The sequence below is a fragment of the Spermophilus citellus genome (genome assembly GCF_964194105.1).
Source record: "Spermophilus citellus genome assembly, chromosome: 9".
In the NCBI taxonomy this organism is placed as follows: domain Eukaryota; kingdom Metazoa; phylum Chordata; class Mammalia; order Rodentia; family Sciuridae; genus Spermophilus; species Spermophilus citellus.
Window position 1 is genome coordinate 80,581,140 of NC_138191.1, and position 11,699 is coordinate 80,592,838.

Below are 11,699 nucleotides of genomic sequence, written 5' to 3' on the forward strand. Positions count from 1 at the left end.
TTATAAGCAAACAAGCTTTGTTTAATGGCTTTCAAAGTATAAGCACATTTCACATCAAAATTGTATCACTTTCAACTGCTTACTTGTATAAGAAATCTGTCAGGCCCTGGTGCCCAAGAAAATAGGGTACCATGCAGAAGATTTCTTGCTGAAGGATATAATGTATGCTCAATTAATCAAATACAGCATGTGTAATGGTCTGATTCCATCTTAGGAAGAGCTGTCAGCTTTCTGTACTGGAATCAGTATTTTCCTAATGCCTGGACTTTTTGGCAAATTTCTTTGAGCTTATATCTCCGGGAAGGTTGGCTTCTTAGCTTTTTTTTTTAACACTTAAAATTTCTTGAAAATGTTACCTTTTCATTCTGATATCCTGTGTCTCTACTCCCTTTCCATGCCTCTCTTAGTCTGTTAAATGCCTTTACAAACAGTTAAAGAAAATATGCATGAAGTACTAAAATTACACTCAATTTTTCAGGAAAGTCCATTATTGATTGTGATATTAAGAAACATTCTCAAGTTCATCATCTCTTCAAAAACCAAAAAATATTGCTATGTACTTAAATGTAAATTGGGTGATAATCAAATTTGGTAAAAAATAAACAACACCAAAATATTTCAATGTTCCTTTGAAAGTCTTTTATTTGCTAAGTTTATAACAATTTGATTCTCTAAGCTAGCAGAGATCACACACAGGAGTGGTAGATATTAACTTTTCCACCGAAAAAAAAACATCCCCAAAATATATAACACTTATGATATTAATTTTCTTATATATTCCAATAAAAGATGACTACTAAACATGAATTGCCACATGAGAAGACGATATTGTATGTTACTAAACTGCCATCTACTGGATTTATTCACCCAGTATACATTACCATCTTTTAAAGTCTTCCCTTTTTCAATGAATCCATAATTTTTTCCAGCTGTTTTTTGACATTATTTCTTTCCCTTGTTCTAGCAATGTGTGCTCCTACAGATCAGGAAAAAGTTGTTTCAACTAATTATAGACTTACTAAAGCCTTTCACATCATTTAAGATTTAGATTGATTATTCACAGTGCCATGAAGACATGTCAGTCTGAGACAAGAGGAGGTTTAGAGAGGATTACACTTTGCAGAGTGCCACCTGTCTCCAAAGGGCATGTTCATTAAAAAGCTCCAGGTGCAAGTCGTGGAAGCAAAACAGCATAATGAAGTTCTTTACCTCCTTGTGCACCTTTTGATTAATAACATCCTCCTCAGTTTATAGCAGATTGTACAGCAATGTTTGCTACAAGAAACTTGGAATACCAGCCTACTTTTCCATCTTTCTCTGAAAAGAGTAACTCGTCATTTATCTGTGACTGAAATTTTAAAAAATTAACAAAAATTAGATATTTATGGCACCATCTGCTTTTGGAAGAAAATAATACCTAATAAGCCAACTGAATGACATTTATTCAATAAACAATGCTTAATATGTGTCACTGATCAAATTCTACCTTATCTTTTCTTAAATTCACACATAGAAATCCAGCTGATACTTATACTAATAACCTGAATGCACTCTAAAATTCAGAGTTGACTCCTCAATCATAAAGATGGGAAAGAAAACTGGCCATTATCAAACACCTACTATTTACTAGAGATTTTAACGGGCACCATCACATTTTATCTCCATTACAGCCTGAATAGGTAGATATCATTATTCTCATTTTCACTACTAAATGTGATTGAGGCTCAGAGCAATATTATAAGCTAACATTTATTGACTGCTTACTCTTTTCCTTCTATTGTCTTTATTACTTTAGAGGGATTGCTGCAATTAATCTTCAGAACTACATTAGGGAGTAGATACTATCATTATCCTCATTTTATTAGAGGTGATTCTGAGAAGTTAAATAACTTGCCCAAGATCACACAAATAATATGCAGTATGGCCTGGATTTGAACTCAGAAAAACTGGTTCTGACACATGTACTTGTTAACCTCAACATTATACTGTTTACCAATGTGCATGGGTGTGTATATTTTAGTGTCAAATGTGTTGCATTATTGTTTCGTTTTTTAAAACTGGTAATTGTGCATATACTCTCAGGCATTTTACATGCATTTTATCATTTAAACTTCACAAAATACTTAATGCTCCCATTTTACTTTGATGAAAGTGAATTTTAGGGAATAATTATTATAGCAGTAAACTCTTAAGTGGCACTTACTATGTGCTATATACTCTTCATGCCAAAGTTGTAAATATATCCGGGCTAGGGCTGTGGCTCAGCGGTAGCGCACTTCCCTGGCATGTGTGAAGCACCGAGTTGTATTCTCAGCACCACATATAAATAAATAAAATATAGGTCTATCAACAACTTAAAATATGTTTAAAAAAGTTGTACACATTGTAAATACTTAATACTGACAACAATATGATATATTATAATTCCTATGACACAGGTGAGGAAACTTAGATAGAAGTAGCTCCTGGATAAAGGTTTTAAGGCTAGCAGGAAGCAGAGCGTCAATTCTAATTCCAAAGGCCCATGATTTTAACCACTACTCTAAACTGTGGAACAATTTAAAGCAGTCATTCCTTGTTTATTGCAGCAAACATTTGAAGCATGCCTTAACTATAATAGCATTCATCACAATCAAACCTTTTGTTGCATACCAACTGAAATAACTATCCACATTTTGTAGAGAGTGGGAGGGAGTCAAGTCTGTACAATTTCATATTAGTCAGGTTTGTGCATTTTCAGAGATAGTAAAAACAAAATTATTTTATTTGTTCTACAAACATTAAGCACTAACTATATTCCAGGTGCTGTAGTTATGGAAATAAGATTCATTTCATATCTGTGAGGAACTGAATATATATATAAATAGGTAATTAAAATATAAAGGGATAATTGCTAAAGTAGAGTTTTGCTGCCTAAGTCAAAGACTAATTTACAAAACACTGTACATCACCTGGTCACATACCCCCAAAAGAGGTCACATACAGGGTAAAGCTAGCAAAAAGAATAAGAAGGCAGAATATTCCTTCATAAATACATAGAATGAGATGCCTAAAATATGGCTGTAATAATTGCAAAACTTATTTAGAATTCCAATGTTTATGTGTGAACTAGAGTTAAAAGTTCAAAACGGTTTTATGATACATATATTCCTTGTTTCAAAAGAACTTTATAACATGTATATTCCTTGTATCTCAAAATATTGAAGCTCTGAGAATTCCTCCTTTCTAATGGATTTTCCTAGTCCTGAGTTCCCAGCCCACCCACTGGGACCCATTAAAATTCCAGCTATAATAATAATCAGAATTCTTGGTTGCAAGTGACAGAAATCTAGTGCAATCTAACTTAAGCAAAAAGATAATGTGCTGACTTGGCTCATGTGATTAGGAAGTCCAAGGGATAGATACATTTTAAATAGGGTTAAATTCCAGATTCAGCTGTTACATTCAAAGCTCACTCTCTCAAAAAAATAATACATTAAAAAATGAATAAATAAAAAGTTCATTTTCTCCCTACCCATTACTCCTCTTTTAAATTATCTCCATCTATCCCCTCACAATTATTGTTTTTGCCTCCTTTGTTTGGGAAGCTCCCTCTATAAAGTGGGTCTAACATTCAATATACACTAGCTTAGTAACTCCAATGAAGAGAGAACTTTTTTCTCTCATTGTTCCCTGAATAAATTATAGGGAATTCATCATTCTGATTATATTTTCTGATAGCCTTTGACCAATCACCATGACCAAGTAGGATAACACACAGTATTGGTTTGTCAAACTAGACCTAGAAAAACAAAACAAAACAAAATAACAACAAAACAAAGATAGCATCAAGCACTACTAATCATTTCTAGAATACAGGCAATAAAGAGACAGCGGAGGTCTGGGACATTCTGTGTGACTTGCCAGTTCCTTTCTATCCACTGACCCAGGAAAATAGATGAGATTTCTGTAGAGGTCTCACAGATTGTTATCACAGAGGGAGAATCTGTGATTTATGAAATATATCCATTTTATACCTCAAAGAAGTATAAAATTACATAACACTGTATGACATTCTCCAGAAAAACTATTACCCATAAATCGATAGTTTCCAGGTGTTTTTTGTTTTGTTTTTGTTGGTTTGTTTTACTGGAAGTAATATTTACCCAGGGAGATCCTGCTAAAGGCTTTCTGAAGAAAAGTTACCTGCTTGTATCTAAAAATCATTATTTTATTTACCTGTATGACCACATGACAAGGACATTAGACCAAGTACCTGTTTTCTTTTCTTTTCCCTAAAGATGTCGCTCTAGAAAAGTAAATAAATTGTCCACAGACTAGTTTCTCTACTTCTCTCATCAAGAGGCTGGACATTGTGATTGGAGAGCTCAGAAGAAGAACCCCAAACTGTGTTAGTGTTAAGGAGAAACCATGGCTGGAGGCTCCCCAGAAGCACTTATGAAAGAGAAAGCACATTGACCAGGGAGAAAGCACATTGACCGGATAGGTATAAACTGTGACTCCTGTCCAAATAAGAAAATTGAAGAGTTCTAATTAAGCTATAGTTTTCCTGTTTCTAATTTCTCTCCAAATTATATCTGAGGAAAACTCTCCAGCTGTGTTCCATGGTACCTAGATTATAGCAAAAGAACCAATAATGGTAGCAAAGATTGGGAAAAAGCAAGACAAATCTTGGAGCTTGTGGGAAAGCAAGCCCAAGCAAATATTAACAAGGGTGCACAAGGAACCCTTACAAAGAGAAAGAATATCGGAAGTAGGTGTTTTTCATCCTAGTCTCATGTCCTCAAATCTATTTGTCTGCAGAAATCTGAAATTCCAACATAGTAACTGAATTTCTTTGACAGGAAGTGAATACAAATAACTGTCCTACTGACCTCAAAATCCATCAAGCACTTTTTCTTTCACCTAAACATAATTTATTTTTAGGTTGAATTTGAATGTCTTTGTATTAGCTCATTGCAATCTTCCTTGTTCCCTACTGTCTAACCCAGGCCTGCACCACTCATTTACGTTACTGTCTGGCCCCTATAAACATTTGAATTTTTAATCCATGATGTTAAGACTTGATTTCTGCTGAATTTACAATCCCTTTATAAGAATGTAAATGTTAAAACTTTTTAGTTCCCTACATCTGTGTGAACAATGTTCTCAACTATTTTTTTCATTGGGGAAAAAAGCAATTTTTGAAGAGTAAGACTACAGGAATTATAGGATAGGGACTAGGGTGAGACATTTAAGGAAGCTCTCACTTTTGGATGCTGCCTCCAGGTTGGATCCTGAGAAGGAATACTGCCTTAAATTTCATACGTAAGATGACTTGTTCTCATCACTAATGTTCCAAACTTTTAAGGATAAAATTTAACCAGATTTGGTTTGTTACTTGTGACAAAACAACTCAAAAATGCATTTTCCTTTCCCAACATTCTTTGAGGCAGTTGTCCTCCTGGAGCACCCATAATACTCTCTGAGCATGCCTATGCCACATTTTCAACATTGTTTTCTGTTTACATATCCATATTTACCAAAATTCTGTACACTCCTTAAAGAGTTTACCATTCTCTCTTCAGCTGAAATTTCTAGCCCTATACATGTTAAATGAGTGAATTTATGAATGAAAATGCTGTTAGCATGAACCATCTCATTCCTCCTGTAGCATGGAACACTTGTGAAGTCCTGTATCAGCTGTTTTATTTTGCCATATATGGATGGCAAACTTTGATAAGTTTTTATCTCAGTTATGATTTGGTTTTCCCATACATTTTCATATAAACTTTGTATCAGTTTATTTTTATTTTTTAAAATATGTGTTCAAAAAAGCATGGCAGTAGCTTTGCAACTGATACCTTATACATGCTTGCCTTTCAGTTTCCAGGAGAGCCAGCCTCCTTGACCTAATTAGACTGCTTTACTCCCACATGGCTAGCAAATACTATAATTAATTTATAAAGGACTCCGAAGCACCAGCTGGCAAAAATTTCCTATCAATGATTTCTACAAAATGAAAGAACATTTAAGTTGAAGGAGAGTTGTAAAGTGTGTGTATTCATATTTTTTATACACTGAATTTCCAAGAATGTTAATAATAAAATGCACTAAATAAACACTCTTTAATGATTTGTCATTTCTTTCAGCACATTTATTTTAAATTGTAGGAATAAATCCATGTGACAAAATTTGCTCAGAGATGTATATTTGGGGTGTGTGAGACTTGAATGTCTATTAATATTCACACATTACAAGCATGCTAATAAAGGAGTATGTTGTTCTTAAAATAAAGTCAAAGAAAAAAGGTGGACACCCCATTTAAAAAAGGATTTCTCAATTCCTTGAGAAATCAACAACCATTGGGAATCTCTTCAACAGAAAAGAGAAACTTGGAAACTTAAGCAAGAATATCAATTATCCAGGGCTTTTCCTAAGGTATTCAAACTCCTGGAGGAATATTTGAAAAAAGGATCTGGCAAAGAAGGACTATCTATAGCAACACTTTGATAATAAAAATAATTATAAAAGTTGTGGGCCCATGTAAAGTATAGTGATTTATTAATAAGACTAAGGGTAGGAAAAGGTACTAATGTAGCTATTTATGGTATAATCCGTGCATATGAAAAACATTTAAAGTTTCCAGAGGAACCATCTCTTTGAATTCTTTATTTTCAAAGACGTCATTCCTAGGTGATTTTATATCTCCCACTGCAAGGAAAAAGTAGCAATACACTAGATACAATGTCATAGCTTTCTGTATCCTTTTAAAAATTGAAACAGTTTAGATCTTTTTGTCTCTGCAGTTCCCTAATGCCATTTATTTAACTCAAATTATATCATTAGTTATATCATTGTAACATCTATTATGCATATGAAAACTAGTTTCTAATGACCTTCAAATGTTGTTAGTATGTTTTGTAGATAATGGCCACACACACACACACACAAAGACACAAGTAATTATAAACAGTTATTTGCCCAGTGTCATCTTTTGAAATTCTATTAATTCATAAACTTAATGGCATTTAAAAAAAAACCAACATCCCAACCATGTCTTCTCTTGAACCTTCTAGGCCTTAATCACAGCATCCCTATGATATGAACCTTTTAATGTTGACTGGAGTCCTGTCTTCCACTGCTGGTTACCAGCAGTGGGATTTGAGAAGATCAAGAAAGGTTTCATTTGGGCAAGCAATGTCTATCTCTTACTGTACACAGCTTAAGGCCAACTGAAGACAGAAGCAGAATGTGGCCATATCGAATATAAACAAGAAAAGATATGCACTGAAAGGGCACATTGGCTTTCTGTTGCAACAACCAGGAAAAGTCCAGATGCCAGTTCCAGAGCTTCTGGGGCACCTGATGGAACGCCACACTCAGTAAGAGCAACATGCTGAGGACTATGAAGAAACAGAAAATGAGGCCAGTGAGGTCCTCTTTAGGCATAAGATGTCCACCAGAAGGTTCTGCTGATCTGGCAGTTTGGCAATAGACTATTTCAGAGCTCCCTTTGTCCAGGGCCCCACAAGACTAGGTTTGGGGTCCGGTCAAGCTTAAAACACTAGGAGGAAAATTCTCCAAAGCATGGCTAGGGTTAGGGCCAGGTAAGAGCACCACTTGCTTAGGTCTCAGAAGGGTATTATTTCTGTCATGCAAACTAAGGAGTAAGGAAAGCTGTTCTGACAAAAGAAAATGATGTGTACATAGAGCATGTCCAAAAAGAGACTAAGAAAGCGTGCTACTGTGTGGAAGGATGGCTTCTTTTATCTTCTTTCTGAATCTGCATTGTACTCCTGCCCTGGCATTCCATCAAACACCTTCTGTTTTATACTTCTTGCCCCCACCACACACATTTTTCAGGTTTGTTATTTTTATTTTTGTTACTTGCAAGCAGAAAGAACCCTAATAAAATATTCAGAGCCAGTTTCTTGGCCATGTAAGTTCAGAAACTTAACTTTACCATTTCCATCAGAGCTAATTAACCTCTTGAGAATCAACATGTTAAGAGGACCCATAAGAAAGTGATATGTACATCAGAATGCAAACTTATCAATCTATAAAGAGAACTTATTTAGAAGAAAAACTTGTATGGATAATTTGCTCTGGGTATTTCACCATGGCAAGTTAAGTACACTCAGGAGAGAAGATAAATTATCAGTCAGAGGATTATTTGGCAAACATGTAATTACAGAATGGGTAGTCTTGAGGGATTCTTCTTTCAAGTTAGAATAGTTGAAATAGATTTCTTCTGTACTACAAGAATATTTTAAAATCAGTTGTAGTTCTTGAACCCAAACAACCTATTCTGATCATTCCATATATATTTTCTTATATTTTGTTCATGTTATCATTGACTTATTGTACAGTTTTTTTTCTGTTGACAAATGACTCTCCTCCCAAAAGTTTTACTAAATAGTTAACTTTTGATGCAGTAAACTGCATGTTGTTTACTAGCTCTAGTATCTGTATTATTCCTCTTACCACCTTTCCAGTTACTCTCCATTCCTAAGGGTAATCACCATCGCAGAATAATTCTGTTGCTTTTAAACACCACACAAGTGAAATTGTATACAATGTGCCATTTTGTGTCAGACGTTTTCAATTTAATAATGTATTGGTGAATTACACTCATGCTGTTCAATGTGGTTGCAATTTGATAAGCAGTTGGAAAGCTTCCAGCTGGGAGTATAATAATGCAGCTATGAACATTATTATACATATCTTCAATGAATATATGTGCATTTCTTAGATAATACATTTAGAATTGAATTTCAGGGTCATAGTCTATGCATATGTTCAGACTTAATAGATCTAGACAAACATTTTCCAAAGTACAAATGCTAAACTTAGGATGAGGCATGTAATCAACATAAGTTGAAAATTTTGTAGTATAAACACATCATTAAATTGAAAATACCATAAGTCAAAAATGCATTTAATGAACCTGTTTTAGTCAGATTTGCATGGTTATAACCAAAAGACCTGATAAGAGCAACTTAAGGGAGAAAAGGTTTATTTTTGGCTTCTTGTTTCAGAGGTCTCAGTCCACAGATGGCAGATGCCATTACTCTGGGTCTTAAGTGAGGCAGAACATCAGTGTAGAAGGGCACGGCGGATGAAAGAAGTTCATGATATAGTAACCAGAAAGCCTGGAGAGCTCTGCTCACCAGCAATAAAATATAAATCCCAAAAGCATACCCCCCAGTGATCTACTGCCTCCAGCCACACCCTACCTGCCTACAGTTACCACCCAGCTAATCCATAGCAGTGGGATAACCCACTAATTAAGTTAAACCTAACATTCTAATAATTTCACCTCTAAAAATTCTTACATTATCTTACACATGAGCTTTTGGGGGACACTCCATATCCAAACCATACCACCACCCAACTTACTGAACTACATAGCTTAGCAATATGGCATACTGTAGAACACCAGTTGTTCTCCCTTGTGATCCCATGATGGGCTTAGCTAGGCTCCCTTCTACTACTCAGAATCATGAGTATATATGTAAATATTACTAGACTAGGAAAAAGAACAAAATTCAAAGAAGTGTGGTTTCTATTAAATACTATCACTTCCAAACCATCATAAAACCAAAAATTCTATGCCAGAACCTTGTAAGTGGGAGACTGACACTTCCATCATTAGTGAAGTATTCCAATTGCTCTACAGGTTCTCCAACACTTTTTGTTAAGATTTTTTCATTTTATTCATTGTGATGAATGCCTAGTTGCAACATTTTATGGTTTTAACTTGTACTGCTGTGCCAAGCAACATGCAGCAAACTCACTATAGCCTATCTTTTCCACTGCTACAATGAAAAATTTAGGAGAAAACACACAAAGTCAAACAGGAAGGAAGGAAGGAAGGAAGGGAGGGAGGGAGGGAGGGAGGGGAAAGGAAAGGAAAGGAAAGGAAAGGAAAGGAAAAACACAAAATTACTGAGGATTTTGAGGAGTAAAATGAAAGTGGCAAATTGAGGTAGAAAAGCAAAGCTTAGGAAGATGATTTTTTTTTCTGCTTTGTTTTCCTGTTTTCTTTGATCTGAGGTCTAGTACTCAGTGAATCTGTAGTTGCAACAAAGGCAGCAATAACTGACAAAATCCCCACTTTTCTGCCCAGATGAATGGGTGAAAACAACTTTTGAGAGCTAGATGTCTCTAGGAAATATTTAGCTTATTTTTTCTCTCCCCCTAACCCCACCCAGCAATCTGGGCATTAACCCAAGGATGAGAGCATAGGCTTGGATAGGCATATTCAGACTAATGAATTAGGAAAAGAGGTCTATGTGGTCTGAAAGGTGTGGAGGAAATCCTATAGTTTTCTTTCTTTTCTCTCATCATTTTATCCCAGGTTAGAGTCTGACAAGTACAATAATGATAGAAGCTAAAATTCCAAGAGAAACTTCATATTTCTAACAAGAAGACTAAGAAAAGAGGTCCTTAAGACAACAGTATAAGAGCAATGAAAGAGCCAAAGAACGGGGTTCCCTAATTCTATGTACGAACCCATGCAAAGTTCAGTCCTTCGTTCACACCTGAACTGAGCATGTGCAAGACAGACCAAAATATCATAGCAAAAGATCTTTGAACAGAACTGTAATTTAAACTATTGTCAAAGTACCAAAAGAATCCCTGAGAATAGTATGTGTAGGATAGGCTCAAAGCAGCATAGTAAAGCCCTTGAGAAGGCAAATGACATGAAATCAGTACTAACAGAGGGTGAGATTGAATTTGTGACCTGAACCATACTGAATTGGCTACTAAAACAAAATACAAAAAAATCATTAGCATTCTCCAAAACTTTAAACAGGATCCAAAGACTATGTAATATTCAAAATGTTCAGGATAAAACCCACTGTAAGCCAAAGTAAAAAGATTGGGAAAATGTGATCAACTCTTATGGGATAAACAGCTGACAACTCTAAAACAACCAAGATGTTATAATTACCAAAGATGTTAAAGCAAATACTAAAGCTAAAAACTAGTTAATAATTTCTCTTCTAGATAAGTGCCATATTCTAGAAACCTTCTTGCATTTAAGTTCTAGAATCCATGCCTAAGAATGCTCATACCAGTGTTTGCAATGACAGAACCTGGAAAAAGGCATAAGCTGTCACCAAAAGTAATATTGCAATAATACATAAGTGAAATAAAGGAACTACACAACTACATACTACAAGCAACTATCTATGTGAATAGATAGGATGAATTTATAAACATAATGTTGAATGTAATAAAATTACATAACAATAAACAATCATTATATAGCTCACTATCAAATTAAATATATATATATATATATATATATATATATATATATATATATATAAAATTCATTTTTAAAAAGCGAGAGAGTAAACTTAAAATACAAGATATTGTTCTATCTGGAAAGAGAATGCGATGGAACCAGAAGAGATGCTGGTAAATTTAAAAACATCTGGCAATATCCTAGTTCTAAAATTACTGGTTGATTCCCTTGTGTATACTGCTTATGCTAAACCTACTTAGGTAACCAAAAAGTAGGCTTCTAAATGAAAACCCACATGCATAAGGAAAAAAACAGGTTCTGTCCTTCGTTAAAATAAACTCCAGAAACTTTAACAACCCACTTCACCTCACGCCAAAACAAAGACTACGTAATATCCGTTTCCACGCCCCTGTACCGCTCACAATCACTTCCGTCTCAGCTTCCCATAGCTCCGCCCACC